At 47.3% G+C, this 21,425-nt stretch overlaps 1 protein-coding gene across 10 annotated transcripts in view; it reads right to left on the bottom strand.

Annotated features, from left to right (window-relative positions):
• LOC147697229 (F-box-like/WD repeat-containing protein TBL1X) overlaps positions 1-21,425 on the bottom strand; it is a 929,968-nt gene that overhangs the window by 679,011 nt on the left and 229,532 nt on the right. For 8 of the 10 annotated variants that reach the window (XM_086934318.1, XM_086934313.1, XM_086934320.1 and 5 more), the window contains exon 2: positions 2,134-2,197. The gene's annotated coding sequence lies outside the window, so the exon portion shown is untranslated. Of the gene's footprint in view, positions 1-2,133; positions 2,198-6,264; positions 6,361-21,425 lie in introns of those variants that run through there. The other 2 variants (XM_086934316.1, XM_086934314.1) reach the window with 1 other exon arrangement.

The raw sequence follows: 21,425 nt of genomic DNA, 5'->3' as shown, positions 1-21,425 counted from the left end.
TGCACTGCGCCGGCTGGGCGTGCGCGCCCACGAGGTGAAATCGCCGATGGGAAGCTCGTGCACATCCCCTGTCTTCACATTCATCGGAACACGCCAACAAAAGATGTCTCGCAGACAGCAGGCTTCGCCTGCTTTTTACGTCTGCGAGACCTAATAAATGAGTCACCAATAGATCCATATACATTGCACTACTTCTGGCTAAAAGGCTAACAGCAACAACTGGAAAGCTAGGGAAGCAACCTGTAATCTTTAATGGCAACATGAAGTACTGAAATGGGCCGAATGCGAAAGCACCCTCCTCCACGTGGAAATGCAAGGAGGAATGAGAAAATAGAAGCCTGCACAAGCATGAGATGCGATAATGACCGAATTTAGAGGCAATAACACTGATGATTAACATTCCGATCATTGAGTATAAAGTAATCCAAATGGAGCAGGGAAAAAGGAAATTAGGTTCACGCATATGCAAAACCAACTGGTCTTTGTGACCAATTGGATTTGCCAATAGTTTTACACCATGTCACACAGCATCCTCGATGCTGTGCTGCATGGCTAAAGTGAAATTTAAAAAAAAGGTTTATGGGGCAGCCCGTGTCATTTTTAAGGCATTTGCACTGCACAAGCAAATGCAAATGCATACAAAATTAGTCTTTTTGTTTGTTTGTTTTTAATTACCTATCCGAATCAGATCAGTAATTTAAAAAGAAACAAAATTAACAAAATGATTTTGTTATTTTTTTTAAGCGGACGGTGTGGGGTAGTGGTAGGAGCGAGCAGAGGGCGATACAGTGGGGTGAGTGAAAGCAATGTTGGGGAGAGCGTGGGGATAGGGAAGCAACACCGGTTACACAGAAGCAACAATGGAAGGGCAGGAGATGCAGAAGTAACACAGTGGAGTGCAGGGGGACACAGACGCAACAAAGGGGAGGGTGGGAGCAGACGCAACACTCCGAAGCAGATAGGCGAGCCTAACAGGGAGGGGCTGGTTAGCAGCACAAGGGGATAGCCAGCAGCACACTGGGGGAGGCGGAAAAGAAATACACGAGGGAGATGGCTCGAAAACATATGCACTCTCTGTGACTACTTACACAAAAGTAAACAGCAAAGATGTTTCCTTAAATCGTTCACAGACACCACACATTTGGTAAAGAGGGAATGCTCCTTGGGAGGCACAAACAAGGTTGAGAATTTGAGACACAAATAAGAAGTAGGCAAATTAGAGTGACAAGGAAATCCACCCAGTGGTAAGCCATGATTGGGCTCCAAGCTCTCTGTGTTTGTGATAAACCACAATATGCCTCACAACATACAGCGCATGCAAGGCCTAGAAGGTTCGACCTAAAAATGACCAAGAATCTCACCTACCAAGCAATACACACATCCGAATGCACACAGCATAGCCTACATCCAGAACCATTATCCGCACCTTAAGTTGATACCCTGGTTAGCATTATAAATGCACGAATAGCAATAAGAAACAGAGACCAGGTACTGGGTAAAACTGTTGATGTTTTTAGTAATTATATAAGTTTGATTTTTAGAGTGGAAGAGCTGAATCAGTCAAAGCACAATACAATATTAATAAAATTAAAAGGATGTAAAGCAAGTGTCTTTGCAAAAAAACATTAGCAATATTTAAGTTACACTCGTAACAAAGGCAACCTAGAACTTCATTGTAAAACAATACAATTTTGTTTAAAAAAAATGCTACTATATACCCATATTTATTTATACGTACATGCATACACATGCAGTTATAGACACATATCAGTGTTAGTTTGGTTTGCCTCTCAGGGGGTTTGGCTGACATTTGATTGTTCTTTGTGTACATGCTAGAATATATGTATTTTTTTAAACACAGCTGTGCACTGGTGTCCACTCACTCCTTGCATATTTAAAACATTCATGGTTTAAAACTTATCAAAAATACAGATGTCAAGAAACACTAATTTACATGAGCATGGTTTTTGCAACCACATACTTGCTCACTTTTCTTTCCAGGAAAGCCTGAATCATCCTCATAGTTTCCAGTGATGAAGCCATTCCAATTAATTTGTATTACTCAAGCGCACGGATCGGCTTTTTTTCCATTTACCTAGCAGAAGATTTAATTTAGTACATACTGCTACTTACTCAAGGGGCTAATGTGGCCGGTTTCCCAGATTTCCTTCCAGGCTGGTTTCCAATCATCAGTCACCTATGAAGCAGACAAATGAGAAAAAAGAGCAAGTAAGTATAAGTTCAAGAAACAATTATTCACATATTTCACTATCATCAGCAACAATCGGAACCAACTTTCTACAGGCACAGCAGACTTTCCTCACGTTTCTGTGATGAAAAGTTCAGCAAACTTTGCAAATTGACAGAAGACCTAACAGCCACAGTTTTCACACTTCTCCTGATAAAAATAGTACCCCACTTGTGAGGATGAGACTACCACTTGGGGCAGGATAACCCTAACAATGCAACGTTTCATCAAGACGTTTTTCTTAGGATTTCGATCATTTATTTATTTATTTTTAGGAAATTTGTTAAGCGCACAAATACCCAAGGGTGTCTCGGCGCTGAGTGTCCACTATGCTTGTCCATGAATAATTATTGTTTGAAAAGCCAAGTCTTTATCTGTTTACGGAAAGAAAGAAGGGAAGTACAGGTTTTGATATGGCTTGGAAGACTATTCCAAAGTTTGGTAGTGGTCACAATAAAGGACCTGTCGCCCCAAGAGACCTTCTTAGTCCTTGGGACCTGCACAAGACCGGCAGTAGAAGAGCGGAGGGATCTGACAGGATTGTAGGGGCAGAATGCATCCTTTAAGAAAGCAGGTCCTTGAGAGTGAATTGCCTTATACGCAATGCAGAGTGCTTTAAATGTAGCTCTTTTCTTTACTGGCAACCAATGAAGCTGTTCAATAGTGCCAGAGATAGGGGTGTACTTGGGGGTGGCCGTGATCAGTCTGGCCGCAGCATTCTGCACCAGCTGTAGCTTTTTTAAGGCATTATGGGTATAGGAGTGGTAGCAATATTTGGACCGGGTACCCAGGTTCTGCTGGATTCCAGGGAAACCTACCAACATTAGATATTTCTGAAAACTAGACGGGCATTGCAAGGTAATTTGTCATGCATAGATCACACTACCTTTTTAGGTCGAAGCCTACCAGACAGCGCAGCTGTCTGTTTGCAAAGAGGATTTGGGGACATGCTGAAACCTTCCCTAGGGATGCATTCCACCTATTGCTTACCATTGTCTTTGTGTTTTGTAACTCACATTTTCTTGTTTTCTATTGATTTTCTTTATTTGTTTTAGTCTATCCAGTATATATTTGGCCCTCTCGTACAGTATAATCGGTTTACTACCTCTCTCACTGTCTCCCTGTAATCTTTCAGGAATGCTCACTCTCTTCTATTTTTTTTTAATTTTCGCAAGGCACTCCGCAAGAGTTATTGGGTTTTTAGTTGTCTGCCCTGTACTGAGGAAGTAGAAAAGGTGCTGTATTATTATTTTAAAGGGTTTTCTGCCTCCTATCTTTCTGCTTGACGGATTCTACTAATCTCTGCCACTACCAGTTCATCAAGCTCGCATGACTGAGAAACATTGTTCTGTCTATGAGTGAGTGTGCTGAAGAAACCCTAGAATAACCATACTGGAGTTCAGATGTAAGTGAGCTTTAAACAGGCCTTTAAAAATCGTTTTTATATTGCTACATTTGCTGTGCATTCAGAGACAGCGGTCAAATGTTAGGCTCTGCCTTCTAAGGAAGATTGGTGTTTACTTTTCTAAAGGAAAGGCTGTAGGATGTTATTCTTTTCTAGCACACAACAAAATTTAACTGACAGTAAATTAACTGTACAAATATTTCAGAATATATCATAATTAGGAAAGAGGGAAGAACAAACCAAACACATTTATTGTAATTCTAAAGTGGTGTAGAAACAAATATTGTAATACAATCATAACAAAATCAATAAAATAGGTGTTACAGATTTCCACACATTATTATTTGTGCTCTGCATAGTTTTATCAGTACAGCTGTATGTCTGCGCAAACGCAATAGAAGTTTCAATTGAAAATTATTTGTCTGTAATGGCAGCGCAGTACAACACAATGCATACACCATTCTGCGCCACTCCTTGACACTGTATGCCACTCTATGCCATTCTACCCCACTTCACTCCACTCCACTCCACTTTATCCTACACCACTCTACACCATTCCATGAAACTCTTCTTTACTCTACACTACTCCATGCCATTTTACTCCACTCAATTCTGGGCCCCTCCTCCATTCTACACCACTCTATAATACTCCCACTACTCCACAACACTCCACAAAACTCCCTAATACTCCACTCTACAACGCTCTTCTCCACTCTACACCACTCCACTCTACAAAACTCCACTCCATGACACTGTATGCCATACTACCCCACTCTACGCCACTATATTTTACTCTAGATCACACCCATCTGCAACGCTCCAAGCCAGTCTCTTACACACCACTAACTTTTAGACTAGCTGAACAGCAGCAACGCTGGTGTACAATATGCCTAAAAAAATTGGCAAAGCCAATAGCTCTAGCACAGGCAAGACCTTTTGGCTTTGCCAATGCTTGTGTTGCCCAGAGTGTGCTTTAAGTTTCAAGCATCCCAGTACCTTTTCTTGAATCAAATGTTGTCTGTATATCATGAGTACGTCAAAAATAAGTCTAATTTCTGTACCCATCCACCCACATGTGGGGGTACCACCTTTTTTAGCCAGGTCTGGAGGTTTACTGGACGAAAATCCCAGAGAGTCAACACAGCCTTTCATCCTTCTGAAGTCGATAAAATGTGTACCATTAATTTAGTAACAATAAACATCTGTTACTAAGCGCTAAGATACCCTTCTGGGTGAAAGTGCACATTACAAATACACATGTTATGTTAAACGTCCTGTGTGGGGCTGCTGTGGCAGGTAAAGCAGAGTTTTCAGCACAAAATTTGAGATTGCTTTAGAAAGCGACACCTCCTGTCCCCTCTTGGAACCAAAGCAGCCATGAATACAGTCAAATAATCCATCTATGTCTGGACTAGATGTGAAGAGGAGGTGGTCTGTGTGATGCACATATGCACAATCACTGCCACTCCCTATAAGGGAGACTTTGTTCTCCACCCTGGTGTCTTGAACCATAGAGAGTATTCTTGTCACAGAGAATTAAAAACGCACAAGGGGAGTTATCTATCACAATGAACATAGCAATACGAGTTAACACACACAGTGAGATATCTGAGACACCTCCATGGTAACAAAGTGTAATTATTAGGGTATGTCCATGCTAGCCATAGCACAGGGCTCCTCCCAAATAAAGTTTAAGGTGCTTCCATCATCCAACAACAGCATGAAGGACAAAATGGTGCCAACTGGCTCTCAGAATGATGATCTCAGTCTCCACAGCACTGGGCGTAGAGTGGCATAGAGAGTAATGGAATAATGTAAGGTGGTGTAGAATGGAGTGGCATAGAGAGCAGTGGTGCAGAGTAGATTAAAGTGGCATACAGTGGGTTGGTGTACAGTTAAGTGTTGCAGAGTAACGTGCATTGGTGTGCAGTGCAGTGGTGTAGACTGCAGTGTAGCAGAGTGGCATACAGTGTAGATTGAAACGGCCTAGACTGGAGTGGTTCAGAGTGTAGTGGTGTAGAGTAGAGTGACGTGGAATGCCTTGGCATAGGTTAGAGTGGTGCAGAGTAGAGTATATCAGCGCAGAGTGCAGTGGTGTGGTTTGGTGTGAAATGGAGTGGTGCAGAGTAGAGTGGAGTGGCATAGAGTGGAGTATGCATGGTGTGGTAGCGTGCTACCATTATACACAACATATTTCCAACTGAAATGACCATTACATTTGCACAGACTTACAGATGTACTAACAAATATATATAGCGCACAAACCATAATGTGTAGAAATGGCATCACCTAGTGCACTGATTTGATTTGATCACATTAAAGTATTTATTTTCAACACTTCAGAATTAACAAAACAATGTGCTTCATTTGTGCGTTTCTAATTCTAATAAATTCTTGCAACTATGCTTGCAAAGTTCATTTGAATGTTGTTGTTTGCTAAAAAAAACTTTTCTTACATAGAGTTTCCAGTAAGATTGTCACATAAATCCTCTTAGTTTGAAGTCAGAGAAAGAAAATTGAATACCAAGCTCCCTTGGAAGGCAGGCTGACATTTGACCTCTGTCTTTGAATGCAGATCAAATGTGGCAAGATAAGATTAAGATTTACAAACCTGTTTACAGAAAGGAGCACTCATGGAAGAATATAAGGGAAGCTGTTTTCAAAAGGCTTTGCTCCTTGGGCGAGTTGAACTCGCCCTGGAAATCCTAAAACAAATAAAGCCAGCAAATAGAAAGCCAGTAAATGTGAGTTACAAACCACAAAGCCAATTGTAAGCAATGGGAGGAATACATTGCCAGAAGGATAGGAGTTGGTGAACACTCTAAAACATTCGCTTCATTAAACTTAATTCGGTTCACATAATAGGAAACCATAAAAGTTACATAATACCATTAAATTACAAATCGTCTATAAAAATATGCAAGACACAAAGTACATTCCCAAACACACAGTACAGTAATTCCATTCAATTTGGAGATGAAACAAATGTGTTCTTTAATAATGCACCCTTTTCCCCATTTTGTTATTTTGAAGGACATTCCCAAAATTTCTCTTTCAAGGGAGTTAACCACCTTTGGAAGCCATTATTGGACCATGTACTTCTATAACGAAATCACTAACAGATTTTGGGTGTGATGCAACCAGAAGATCACCACATTGTTGTCTCCAGGAATTAGCCACTCTAGTGATTAACTTAATGAATTGCTATCTTCTAATCATACTGGGTGAAGTCAACTCATTTCAGCTCACAAGCACTTCATATATGTCCCATACCCATCCTCAGTTAGAAGAGAAAGCAAATAAGACACACAAGTATCCTGGACTGAATCCCAAGTTCTCAATCGTCACTCTGCCAAGATTAATCCAACAGAACCCAGAACAAGGCAGCCGCATATCTTGTAAAGTGCAAACCTAGCTAGAGAACAACAGAGCATTACGGAGGTGTGGGAGCCCTAAGGTATGATATGTTCCAGCATGTGGCAGGGTGGGGAGGAGGGGGTTAAAAATAATAAAAATAAATAGATAGCACAAAGTTCCACAGAGGGGAATGAATGCCAGTGACTGGAAAAGCTAACACTCACACATCCACGAGAGGAATTAATCGAATAATTATTGGAAACTGCTGAACATAACAATGAAATACCATAAATTCTGCTGATGTGACACATGCCTTTTTTAGAGACAGGTTTTCAATTGATTCTGCTAAGAACAAAGTGTTGTAGCGAGTGAGGATTGAAAACAAGATGTTCCTGAATATTAGTTCAGACTTGAAAGGTCACCGAAAGTGGAACAGCTTAATGATACTTATTACCTATTGCCTCCAGCATAACACATCATTTGGAGAACCGCCTGTGACTGCTGTTACCCTCCCTGGTTACCTGTCGCCTCAAGTATCTGAGGGTGATTCTGGGGGTTCTTTGCTTCCTTTTATCTATACCTTTCTCCATTTGTTATCCACCTCTCCCCCGTTTATCATATTCTTCAATGGGAGAAAATAAGAAAAGGCAACACTAATTGTTTTGTATGTTATTATTATTTTGTATACTTACTGTTGTGATTTGCAGTAGTCCAATCTCTTGTGTGTATCTCCTATTAAACCCTTCTGAGCTGCGTGAATTTTCGCGCTGTGCATGCGTTTTAATGAGTGGCAGGGTGCGGACGGCCCCCGGCCGTCCTCCACCATCGCCCACTGTGACGTTGGATGGCCGGGGGCTGTCCGACACATGGAAGTGGCTAAAGAATATATTGTGAAATGCTGCCCTGCAGCAAATAAAAAAATATAATAATAGGGCCATGGTGGGTTTACCGCAATTTCCTTACTCCGGCATTATGTCTCTATTTGCAGGCAATCCATCAATCCTAGCGTGCAGAAGATTGTATAGATGCCGGTAGGTAGGGGGGGGCGCTAGAGGGCGCACTGCAGAATGGCCGCACTGTCGTGAGGCTCCTGCTGCACGGAGCTTTCATCCGCCTAGGGATCCTGATTACCATCGCTGCGCCCTGATCTGACCCTATAGATCTACTGGGACATCGCCTGACCACCCACGGTCCAACTCCTGGTCCATTCGGAGGTTGCTGACCGAAGTTACGAGGGTTCCAAGTTTCCCCGACTTGCGCTCTGGAGGTCGGATGTTCCTCAGACCGGCGTCATCATTCACGCCAGCCTGTGGCTCTACACGTGGGGTGTAGGCCCTGATCTGCCCCTCTCCACCGGGCACGCTTTCTGGCCGGGCACGCTGTTGGATTCTCCTTTCCATTGGACTGCTCTCTCGGTTCCTACATCTGCCTGCCCAGGTACCATTGCTTACGGAGACACGGCGGATCTCCTTCTGGTCGTCTGGGGGATAACCCCTTTGGTCTGGGAGCGGAGACGGCCATTTTTTGTCGCCGTTGGGAGTGGCGGGGCGCGCTGGCCTGCTCGTGCCCCCACGGCTCTGTTTTAGTCCGTGTCCTTTGTCCGGCCTACATCCTAACTCCTATTTGCTTCGTTCTCCCGCTGCACTACTAGCACATTATTATGGGGAAGCCGGACGCTAAACAATCCAAGTTGTCCTTCGACTCTGGAGTAGCTAGGAGGGGAACGCGATTGCTCCAGGATGCTGGGACTTCGCGGTCACCCCCCCCCGCCTGTCGCTGATAGTGTGCCGCAGCCACCGCCACCGGACTTTCCCCAGATGATGCAGGAGATGAGGCAGGGGTTTGCCACGATAGTGGACAAGGTGGACAAGATATCGTCGCGCATGGATGGGTGGTCCAGAAGCTGGACGTGCATGAGGAGCGCCTGACAACGGCGGAACAGCGCATTTCGGATCACGACGACACGGCAGCTACCCATACCACCCAACTGGCGAGAATGGACAATATACTGCGTGTCATTGCCGCTAGGAACGAGGAGTTGGAGGCGAGGAGTAGGCACAATAACGTTCGCATTGTAGGTGTGCCGGAGTCCACAAATGTGGGCAAGATGGAAACTTATGTGGAGAGACTGCTGGTGGGCGCCATTGGGGCGGAAGCATTCTCAACCCAGTTCATCGTCGAGAGAGCGCATCGGACACTGGGACCTCGGCCGGCCTCTGGGGCCGCTCCGCGCCCCATCATTGCGCGTCTTTTAAACTATCGTGACCGGGACGCTGCCCTCCAGGCTGCCCGCACTAAACGGACCCTCTCCTTCGATGGGGTGTCTTTTACCATGTACCCCGACTTCACGCCGATGGTGCAGGACCAGCGTCGTAAGTTCCTGGGGGTGAAAAAGAAACTTCGAGATCTCCAAGTGGACTACGCTTTGCTTTACCCTGCCAAACTTAGAGTGACGCACCAGGCTAAGCAACATTTTTTCACCAACCCACAGCATGCTGAGGATTTTGCAAAGCGCCTCCAGCGCGAACGAGCGGCTGCAGATCGAAGAGGCGACCGAGACCCTGAGGATGAACAGTCGGCGGCTGAGGAGGAGGTCGCCTGATTATGGTGACTTTGTTCTTAGTTTTGCCCTTTTATTCCTTTTTTCTTGCTTTTTTGGTGTTGGAACATTCTGGACGCTTGCCTTTTGCATTGACTTCTACTGACTTCCTTGCCCGCATTGGTGGCCTACCTGCTATCCGCCTTATTTTTGTTGTTGCGGGGGTCATGTCTTGCCTGAGGTGAGAGTGAATGGATGGCTTTTTTTGGTCGGAGTGGAACCGCAGGATGGTGCTATCTGGCTTCGCGCTCTGGGCACCCACCCCCCCGCGCTGCGCCTGGGGCCGGTTGATACTCGTTGGCTCGGACACTGGCGTGGTGTGAGGGAGTGGTGTCGTGCACCTCTAGAGGGTTCCCCGGAGGGTGTACCCCACTTGTACCTTTGGTTTGGATTCTAGTCCTTTGTTGTTGGACTGGATGTGTGTTGGGGAACGGGGGGGTGGGGGTGCGCATGGCCTGATAGTTGGGGTGTCATCAGGTGGGTGGGTGGGGTGGGGACGGGGCTGACCACGCTTGCTTGCCCAGGCCTCATGGGTCAGTGTAGGGATCGCTGCTACTGTATGGTTGCACGGGCGCGGCTCCGTGCCCGCTGCTTCGGCTGGTCCATCTATCCTTTCGGCGGTGTTGGTTCTGGGGCCCTCGCCCCCGTCCGCCATACGCCCGGATGGAATGGCCGCCATCTTTGGCGGCCACGTGGCGTTGAGCGCTTGGCACGAGGAACGCGTGTGCGAGTTGTGGGCCGTATGAGCTGGATTGGCTGCGTGCTGCGCGCGATGTTTTCTGAGTGCTTGCTGCATGGATGGTTCAGCTGGGGGGGGGGGGTTGTTGTGGTTCTGGTTACTTGGTTTGGAGATGGCTGGGATGTGTGTGGAGTGTATGCGGGGGGACGACTGCTCCCTGGGGTGGGGTCCTGTCGCAGGCTGTTGCTGGGAGTCGGATGCTACGTATTTGCTTGTTGGGTCCTGTGGGATCCGGACACTGGCTAATGTCGACTGCTGTTATGGATCAGATATCGATTTTGTCGTGGAATGTACGGGGACTTAATGATGCCAGGAAATGTCGTGGTGTGATCCAGTATTTGGACAGGCATGCTATTCATGTTGCCCTCCTCCAGGAGACGCATCTGCGTCCCGCTCCTTCCCCCAGCTTTGGTGGGAGGTGGGCTGCGGCTAGGATGTTTGCCTCATACTCTTCTTATGCTCGCGGGGTTGTCTTCCTTGTTAAAAGATCGCTCGCATTACAAGAACTGGAGTCTATTGGGGATCCTGAGGGGCGCTATGTGCTTTTGTGGGGGCGGCTTGGACAGAACACTGTGCTGTTTGTTAATTGCTATGCTCCCAATGTCGATACGGCAGCCTTTTTTGTTACATTGTGGGGTCATGTGCTTGCTGTTGATGCCACTTACATTGTTTGGGGGGGGGGGATTTCAATTTTGCATTTCGTGCCCAGTTGGATAGATCGGAAGGGAGTCCTCAGTATAATGTGCAAGCTAGAGAAGTTCTGCGTGGGGTTGTGGAGGAGGCTGGTTTGATCGACAGCTGGAGGTACACCCACCCTGCCACTAAGGAGGGTACTCATTACACTACACATGCGCGTTCATGGGCGAGGCTGGACTATGTGTTTCTCTCCAGAGGGTTGGTGGCTGGCCTGCGGGAGGCTACACATCTGGCTCGCACGTATTCTGATCACTGTCCGGTGAAGGTCATTTTGTCTGTCCCCGGGCTGCAAAGGCCGCGCCCGCCCTGGCGCCTTTTTCCGACTGCTTTGCTTGACCCGGTGTTCAAGGCGGAGCTTGGCGAGGAGGTGGAGGCGTTCTTCCCTAGAAACAAGGGCTCTGTCGACAGTGTCGAGGTTATATGGGAGGCGTTCAAGGTTACGATCCGGGGAGTCACGATTGCTAAAAGTTGTGGTATGCTTAAACTGATTGTACGGACCCTCGGGGGCTTGGAAGCGGACTTGCGAGACTTAGAACGCAGGATGCAGGTTGACTCTGATCCCGACCTTCTGGCCCAGTTCCGTACTAAACTCTCCGAGTATGAAGAAGAGGCCGCCAGGGAGGCTAAACATAGAGGAAAGTACTGGACGGCGAGGCGATACTGTGAGGGGGAGCGGCCCGGTAAGGTCCTCGCTGCCCTTACTAGGCATCCAAGGCATGGGTCGGACGTGCTAGAATTGGTGTTGCCGGATGGCACTCGCTGTCGGGACACTGCGGAGATTCAGCGTACTTTTATTGACCATTACGCACATCTTTACACGACACAGCAGACTGGGGAAACACTATATGGCGGATTTCTTGATGAACTGGCACTTTGTTGGTTATCGGATGATCACCGAGCGTTCTTAGGTAGGCCCCTAGAGGTGGAGGAGGTCAGGAATGCCATCATTTCTTTGAATAATGGGAAGGCCGCCGGCCTGGATGGCCTTCCTGCTGAATTTTATAAGTGCTACGTGGACATCATGGCCCCTGTTCTCCGCGAGGTCTTTGAGGAGTCCCTGGAGGAGGGGCATCTGCCGAGCTCCATGCGTGAGGTCGCTATTACGTCGCTGCTCAAGCCGGGGAAGGACCTGATGGATGTGGGCTCCTATAGGCCCCTCTCATTGCTCAACTGTGATGTTAAAATTCTCGCGAAGGTCCTGGCGGTGAGACTTGCCGAGCTCATGCCCGTCATTGTACTACCTGATCAGTCGGGGTTTGTGCCCGGCCGTGCCACCTCCCACAATCTTCGCACCTTGTTTTCGCTTGTGTCGACCATTGCTCCTGATATTCCGGTTGCCGCCATTTTTCTTGATGCCACTAAGGCGTTTGACTCCGTTGAGTGGGGCTATCCTATTGATGTTCTCTGTCGTATGGGCTTCCCCCGGATCTTCATCTCATGGGTTAAGCTCTTATACACTGATCCGATGGCGAGGGTGGTGGTGAATGGGGTGCTATCCCCCTCGTTCCCTCTCACAAGGGGGACCCGACAGGGATGCCCCCTCTCGCCCCTCCTATTTGCCATTGCCATTGAGCCTCTGGCCTGCAGAATTCGTCAGCTTCACCAGCAGAGCGCCTTTAATTGTCTCCAGCGGCAGGTCGGAATTTCTTTATACGCTGACGATGTCACGCTTTATGTTAAGGACCCTGAGAACAATCTTAATTCGCTCTTGCGGGAGTTGGTCGCTTTTGGGGGTGTCTCCGGCGTCCATATTAACTGGCGTAAGTCCCAACTTTTCCCCCTTACTGCGACTGTAGCTAGGTTTCCCCTCGATTACCCTCTGGAATGGTGTGATTCGGAGTTGCGATATCTCGGCATTGTCGTATCATTGGATAGAGAAGAAACGGTTCGGCTTAATTATGGTGTGGCTATTACTAAACTTGCAGACGACGTCACCAGATGGATGTCCTTGCCTCTCTCCATGGCTGGTAGGGCGTCACTTATCAAGATGGTGGTTTTGCCCCGCTTTTTGTACCTCTTTCAAAACATTCCATACCACCCTGGTGCTTATTTCTTCCGCAGACTTCGCTCTGAGCTCATACGATTGTTCTGGGGGGGCAAGCAGCCGCGGGTGGCTTGGGCTACCCTGACACTACCTTATTCTGATGGCGGATTCGACGTCCCTGACTTTGAGCTCTATTATCTTAGCGCTCAGACGCATTACGCATATCACTGGATGCGCCCCACGCCGTTTATGCCCCAACTTGCTGCTGAACATTGGGTTGCCCACCCGCTCCCATTGGAGGGGTTAGTATTGGGCAAGGTGTCAGATGTGGAAACGCCTCGTACGACGGTGACGTGCACGGTAGATGCTTGGAAACGGGTGGCTCAATTGCTGGGCGTCTCCTTTCTTTATTCGCCGGTCATGCCTCTGGCTTATCACCCTGATTTGTCTCTGTTGCTGGAAACGGGGTTTCAACGGATGTGTAGGCGGCTCGGTATCCGCACGTGGGGCGACTTGTTTCATGAAGGTGCCTTCCGTACGCAGGCTCATTTCTTCGGAGTAGCTGCCTGCTCCCCTTTGGAGCTGTTCTACTTTGTCCGATTGCGGCAGGGCATGCGTGCATTGTTACCAGATTTCCCTTTGGAGCCGGAGGTTACCCTCCCCCTCCACGTGCTGTTGGTTTCTGATGGGCGACACCTGGTGTCGAAATTATACGGAGCTATTCGCCGACAGCGTTCGGTCCCGGCCAATCGGGTCCGCGAGCAGTGGGTTGCTGAGTTGTGTGCCCCTATTACTGACGAGCAATGGAAGTACTGTTGTGGACTCACGGCCAATGTTTCCTCCAGCTGTCGCCTTAAGATTATCCACTATAAATTTGTCCAGAGGTACTATTACACCCCGCGAGGAAACTTCGTTTTCACTTAGCAGAGGATGACCGATGTGCTAGATGTCGAGCAGAAGGCGCTGACTTTCTGCACTTGGCTTGGAGTTGTGCGGGGGTGCTGGACTATTGGACTCAGGTCCATGAGGCCCTGCAAATTATGGCGGAGGATGGGGTGGCATTCGACCCCTTGGTGATGTTGCTGGGTTACTCTAAGGACGTGCCTGCCTCTCATCGCAGATTTGTTGACGTGGCCCTGCTGCTGGCTAAGCGTAGGGTTGCTTGTTGCTGAGGTCGTGGCAGGGTACCGCGCTTCCAGGATTGGTTGAATGACCTCATATACTGTCAGGACCAATATAACATCTACTCTGAATTGATGCCTGTCAGATGCAGACCGAAGGACTTTTGGAGCCCGCTCCAGGCGTACCTCCTAACTAGAGCTGTGCAGGATTCGGATTCTGAACATGGGGACCGTGTAGGGGTTGGCTGACAGCAGCAGGGTTGTGCTGGGATTTCATTCTACATTTGCTAATCCTTCAGTGTCGGGGGGGGGGGACTGGGCTGCGGCCACTTTCTGCGAGTTTCCGGGGGCTGTGGTTCCTCTTATGACAATTGGATGGTAGGAACTGCGATAGGACCCCTGTCAGGGTTTCTCTTGGCCCTTCTCTCTGAGTCTCCTTTGTTTTATTTCTTGTGAGCTAATAGAGTATGTCCATAATGTATTGTCTTATTGGCTTGCCTGTGCATTCTGGATCATTTCTTTCTCATATGCATTGTACATTTCGCTATGGCTATATGTGTTGACTGATATGCTACCCTGTACTTGAAACTTTTATTTCTCAAATCTGACATACCATTGTAATAGCCATCTATGACTGTATGAATCGTGTATGCACTTCCTTTGTCCTTGCTTATCTCCAAATAAAGGTTTAAAAAAAAAAAAATAGATGCCGGTAGGTAAACATCCTAAAGTATCTCTAACAAAGCTGCTGTCGTGGGTATGGCCACACACAGGCCATCCATCAATTGGCACACCCACGCCTCTGGCCAAGATACCTGTACTGGCCAACATATCTGTACTATCTCACAACTCCCAAACAATTACACTATTGTGCAACAGGAACCATTGGTTCACTTTTCTAGTTAAAGGTAAGACAGGTCAGGGAATGGCTCCTTCATATCAGTGGAGAGGTACAACTAGAATGGCATATAAACTCTGGAAAATGACCATAAAAATAAAGAAAACAAGTTTGGAAAAAGAGTCCGTGATGGGTACAAAACGAATGAAACAGAAATAATTGACAAACCATTAATAGATGGTGTAATCTATGGGAGTATAAGGTAATAGTAGAATGAGCACACATCCCTCTGGAGGCTGTTTTTTGGCCAATACATAGCACATTTTAATGCAGAGCATGATCCAGCAGAAGATGGTTCTCATCTGCACCGCCTTGCCTTTTTTTGCACTTCAAATAGTCCCACAGACAGCTGATCGTCCAGCTCTTTGGTCCGATCAATACAAAGCGCTCTGCCCTCCTGGGGTCTAAAAGATGAAGCCTCCTCCTTACAGGGGTGAGGGAGAGCATAAAACACCGGCAGGGTGATGGCTTGATTGATGTGGAATGGCATGACAGCTTTTAGTAGAAATGTCAGCAGAAATAGTTTGTCTGGGAAGAAGGTAGCGTACAGTGGATTGACACATATAGACCGAAGCTCATCCAGAAGCCATGCCAGGCGACAGCAGCAAAGAACATCATCTTAATCGAGAAGAGCTGTAGGGGAGAGTTTTCATCCAAAAAGTGATAATCAGAGTACGGCCCCATAGGGTATAACAAAGGGAGAAGAGGGAAACACATGTTGAAGCTCTTTCAAAAATGGCATCACCGCTGGTGACTTAAACAACGAGGGCTAAACGGACGACCATAAGAAGGCCGAAAGGGTGAAATATATCCCTAAACCGTGCCCCAAAGCAAAGAGACAAAACAAACAACAGGACATCAGATCACTTGGCCTGGAGAGGGTCAATCTGGGGTGTGCTACACCAAACCACAAATTTGTCACAACAACAGGTGTATACAGTTATTGTTCAGGGATGCCTGGCTGCCAAGATGACATCAACCATCTCTGGAGGAAGGTCTAAAGTGTTGAGCTGTCACCCCTCAATCTCAAAGCATGACGGAGGAGATTGTGAAGAACTCTACCCTCTTGCTTTGATAGCAGGTCCTACCAGTGGGGCAGCCCAATCAGAAGACAGATACTCAAATTCAAGAGTTCTGAATACCATACCCCATACTCTCAATGCCCAATACGGGGCCACTAGGTTTACTTGGGCCTGATCTTCTTCAGAAATTGGTGAATGAGTGGTATCGACCGAAAGGCATACAGGAATCCTGAGTTCCACTTATGGCAGAAACCACCTCTGAGTGTGAGATGCGACAGAAACTCCAATGTGCAGGATCACTGACATTGCATGTTCTCGGTGGTGGTGAATAGATTGGGCCATTGTTCTCCCCATTTGCGGAATAGGCCTTGTACCGCCTCCAAGCATAATTGCCACTCGTGACACACTAGATGCTGACTGATCATCTGCCCTGGCATACAAAAAGCCCGCCAGGCAGTGCTTAATTTGGGCTGGAGCTTTCCGGTGCTGAGCACCGGCACTTAATTGGTTTCCAGTGCTCAGCATCGGCACCTAACTGTCAAGACCACAGTTAGGGCAGTCAGCCACAAGATGGCGCTGCTCATGTAATTTCATTTAGGAAAACAATATACATGCAAAAAATTACTAATACCTCCCTCCCCAGCCATTCCTTTCACTTTGGCGATCTGGAATAATCTTAACTATCATAGTCACATGCGAGAGAGATGGTCAGTGGTTGTTTTGGCAGAGAGGACAGGGGTGATGGGTGGTGCAAGCTGCAGTGGCCTCTTGGTCAGAGCCCTGGCACTTCATATTTTACAAATTAAGCACTGTTGGCCGGTGGTTCGTCACTTGGAAAATGAACTGGTGGTCTGGCAATTTCTAGAAGCACATCGTCCCCTGGCATAGGGTTGAGACCCCACCTCAGGCGGTGGGATTGTTCATGAATAGGGCTCCCGGTTTTAAGGTATTTTTTTTTGCCATTTCCATCTGTATTTATCCATATGTATTTTGGATTTTGTTGAAATTAGTATATTTACACATTTATTTAACGACAAATATGCAGTCACTCTTGAATGTCTGCCAGGTTTCAGTGCTGTGAACACCCGCAGAAGATAAATCAATGCACTTATATGAAAATATGCAAATTTCAGTATCAACCTTGTGCATAGCTACTGCTGTTAAAGCCTCTTTGCAAAAATTCTTCTCTTTTTTAACCCCTTATCTATCAAGCCACACATCTATTGGCCTGGCAGTCATGGCAGACAGTATTTAGAATTACTCAAAAAGCAGCCCAATTTCCGTTTTTATCCACATTTAAAAATAAATACAGAAAAGAAAATGAATGTTTTCTGTCTGCATTTATCTGTAAAAATCAGTCTAAACGGAAACCAGGCAGCCTTATTCATGAACAACTGAACCAGCCTCCCCATGAAGGGTGCGAGGAGGGCTTTCAGTGCCAAATTGATGCCCTTCAGCTACAGGAGGATGATGTGGAGGTAGGACTCGGTCTGAGACCAGAGCCCTTTGATCTCCACCTCTCCCAGCTGGCCGGCACAACCCAGAAGTGATGCATCTGTCACCACTGTCAGTTCTAGGCAGGGTAGAGTCAGGGGCCTGCCTCTGACTCAATCGCGGTCCAACAACCACCACTGCAGGCCTTTTGCGGTCTCCCCCAAAACCTGAATTTGATTGGAGAGATCCCATGGATGTTGGGCCCACTGGGACTTCATATACCACTGCAGAGCCCATATACGCCACTTGGCCTGCTTGATCAACAGGATCTAAGAGGCCATCAGTCCCAGAAGCCTCAGAATTGACCTCACTGGACTCCAGGGCCAAGACTGAAAAATCTGGATCATTGCCTGAATATCCTGGACTCTGTTTCCCAAGGGAAAGGCACAAAACAGAACCATGTCCAGAATTGCTGTAAAGAAAGGGAAAATCTGAGAAAAGAGTCTGGTGTGACTGCGGCAAGTCGATAATGAAATTTAAGGATCATAGAAGGTTCGCCCTAATCTGGAGTCAGTTGAGGACTGCCTTGGGTGGGCACACCGTTAAAAGAGAGCCGTCGATAAATGGGGAAGGCTGGCACCCTTTACCTCCAAAGGTGGGCTGCTACCAGTGCCATCACTTTCATGAACACCTTAAATGCACTGGTGAGACCTTAGGGGAGCACCATAAACAAAGTGCTCCTGTCCCATTACAAAACACAGGTAATTCCTATGGGCCAACAGGATAGGTATATGGAAATAGGCATCCTTCTAATCTTCAGGTTCGAGAGCAGATAAGACCTGGGCTAGGGTGATCACTTTGAATTTCTCCATCCAGAGGAAGGAGTGGAGAGGGTGCAGGTCATCTTTCTTGCGCACCAGTAAGTAGTGGGGATAACAACTGCATGCTACTTCTGGTGCTAGCACCTTGTCAACAACCCCTTTGGCTAAAAAGGGCGTGCACTTCCTGACACAAAATGAAGAGATGGTCCTCTGTTAGTCGATAGGGGGGTGGTGAAAGGAGCCGTGGAGAAGAGAAGATGGGTAGGGCTCATTCTCTGCAAACAAACTGTAGAACCCACCTGCCCAATATTACTGCCTCCCAACCTGAGAAGAAATTAAGAATTTTGACTCCTACCAGGTGACTCTGCTCTTGTAAGGGCACGCTAAAGATGTTTGAGAGGTGGGGCTGCAGGGTGAGGAGTTGACTAAATGGCCCAATCACTGTGTGGGCAGTGGGCACCATGGCTGCAAAACTGCTGGGCTACTTGTGGAGGCTGGACAGGGTGTCAGTATAAGGCACCTCTACCAAATCTGCTAAAGAAACTGTAAAACTGTTGCGGTCCCAGCCCCAGAGACAATGCGGTATCCATGCTCTCTTTAAAAATCTCTAAAGCGGAATCAGCATTGTCCCCAAACAGGCGAGTCCCATTGAAGGGCATGTCCATCAGGGAGGACAGGACATTGCCTGAGAACCAAGTTGATCACTGTCATGCAGGGTGGTTAACGGCAACACTGGTGCCAATGGTCTGCCCAATGGAATCGGTTGTGTACAAGCCACAACGAATTGTTAACCTGGCGACATCACGACTGCCTTGAATTACCTGTACAAGAATAGGTTGGAGATCTTCGGGCACATCAGAAAGCAATTGTGCCACCAAGTCCCAAAAGGTATGGGAATAGTGTCCCAACAGGCAACTGGAATTAACTGGAATTAACTAATCGGAGTGCCAGGCTAGTAGAGGAAAACACTTGCTTCCCAAACCTTTACACTCACTTTAAGAGCCTGTCGGGAGGAGTGGTACTGAAGGTGCTGAGGTTAGACATGCTCATGGAGGCTAGCATAACCAGACTTTCGGGGCTAGGCTGCTGCGAGAGAGAAGCGGGGTCGCTTGTAGCAAGGCTATGGCATCTGGTAATTGGGGGAAAGAAGAAGGTTTGGCCCAAGCCCCCAATATGCTATCTGTCAAGGTCTCAATAAAAGGAAAGGAAACAGGGGGCCAAGAAGAGGTTTGGCCCGGTTGGAGGACTTCTGCAAATACCTTCGTCCTAGCATCCAAGATGGGGATCTAAAGGATAAGTACTTTGGCTTCTCTAATCATTACCGTATGCAAAAGAACCAATTGATGGATGGAATGCTGGTCAATGCAAACATTCACCCCCAGTCACCAGAATCTGGGTTAAATCCATCATCCTTTTGCTCATCACACCACCCCAGTTTGGACCCAGCCATATGCAAATCAGTCTTGACCCTGTTCCTTGTGGGAACAGCCCAGCCCGAACTGCCAAGCCAGGTCCTCCCTGGACCCGAAACAAGCATCCTGGGACCGGTTTCAGGGCATCACCCTTCATCATATAAACAATTGGGAGAGAAAGGGTAGTTAGACCTAAGAGGTTTAGTAAGAACTCCTGGTCCCCTTGGATTTAATAATTAAACAAATAGAGGAGTAACCACTAGGGGTACTGAATACCTGTACATTTATTGCGGTATTGAGGTGCATGCCCTGCGACCCAATCTGGGACAATCCTTTGTCCTTAGAATGAGGGGTCTTCTAAGGGCAAAGGATTGTCCCAGATTGGGTCGCAGGGCATGCACCTCAATACCGCAATAAATGTACAGGTATTCAGTACCCCTAGTGGTTACTCCTCTATTTGTTTAATTATCACCCTTCATCAGCCAGGCTAGCTTCAATCCAGTGGTGTAGTGAGCATGGGAACCACGTCTGGGCATACCTTTCCCACTTAGGGCGACATATGCAAAAGAAACAATTGATGGACAGAATGCTGGTCAATGCATAGGAAATGGATTCCTCAGTGGCTCATCCAGGGGTGAGAGTAGGACCATTTCCGTACAGGTATTGAGACCACTAGCCTCCAGTAAGTTACCGCACTAATTATCATCCTGGTAGGGCTGAGTGTACTCATCATCTGGGTTATATTTGTTGTCCAAGTCCGTACCTAAACAGAAATGTAGTGTGCATGTTTTCCCTTGTGGAAGCAGTAATTTGAGTGTGGTTAAGTGATGCTTCCGGTGGATTTGGGCGCCACTTCGTTCGAGGTCGAACCGGCATCAAATCGGAATCAGAGAGATCTATCAGAACTTCCGCAATGAATGGAATCAGCACTGGCGTTTAAGTGCCTGGGGCCAGCATGGTTTGTAGTTTGGGAATCAGGGTCAGGACTGGAACCGGTGGCAAGATGGTCTCGGAGGGGCCAACTGGAGCACAATGAAAACCCACTGGAGGTATTCCAGATGGAGGACCTTTCGGATTCCTAGGCCTTGAAGTTGCACCAGAAGGAATTGGGCATGGATATGAAGAGCTGGAGCATAGCGGTGCGGAACTCTTCGATCTGATGTGGTGTGGCTGTTGGCCTCAGACTCTTACGCTTTTTTAAAAACCACCTGTGTGACCTTCCTGAAGTCGTTAGTATTCAGGAGTAGATCAAGAGTTGTGGCCCTGACCTCATGTCTGTTCAGACAAATTCAAGTGGCACTAGGGGGTGGAATCCCACTTTGATTTCTTGTGCTTCCGTTTTTTTAATTTATTGGGCCGCGATGAAGACTGGCCTGGAGGGCAGCTTTGTCGGTGCTGGGAATGGGACTGAGATCGAACTTTCAATGCAGACTACGACTTGGAGCAGCCTTGGTGAGAAGTCTTTATGCTTGGACATTTAAAGCATCAACTCATGGTCACTAATGGCCTTCTGGTTCATCGACGCAGAGTCGCTGCATGCCTTAAGAGTCATAGCTAGACTCAGACGCCACCAGTATACCTAGTAGGGCTCCGTACCAGACATTTGTTTGCAACAGTATCTGCAGGGATTAAAACCTGTTGTTTTGGAGAGAGACATCCCTTGCACACTGGAGAAATATTTTAAGGCAA

Source organism: Lissotriton vulgaris, chromosome 8 (genome assembly GCF_964263255.1).
Source record: "Lissotriton vulgaris chromosome 8, aLisVul1.2, whole genome shotgun sequence".
Classification (NCBI taxonomy): domain Eukaryota; kingdom Metazoa; phylum Chordata; class Amphibia; order Caudata; family Salamandridae; genus Lissotriton; species Lissotriton vulgaris.
Note: the sequence above shows the minus strand (reverse complement) of the source record. Positions and strands in the feature narration are given on the sequence as shown.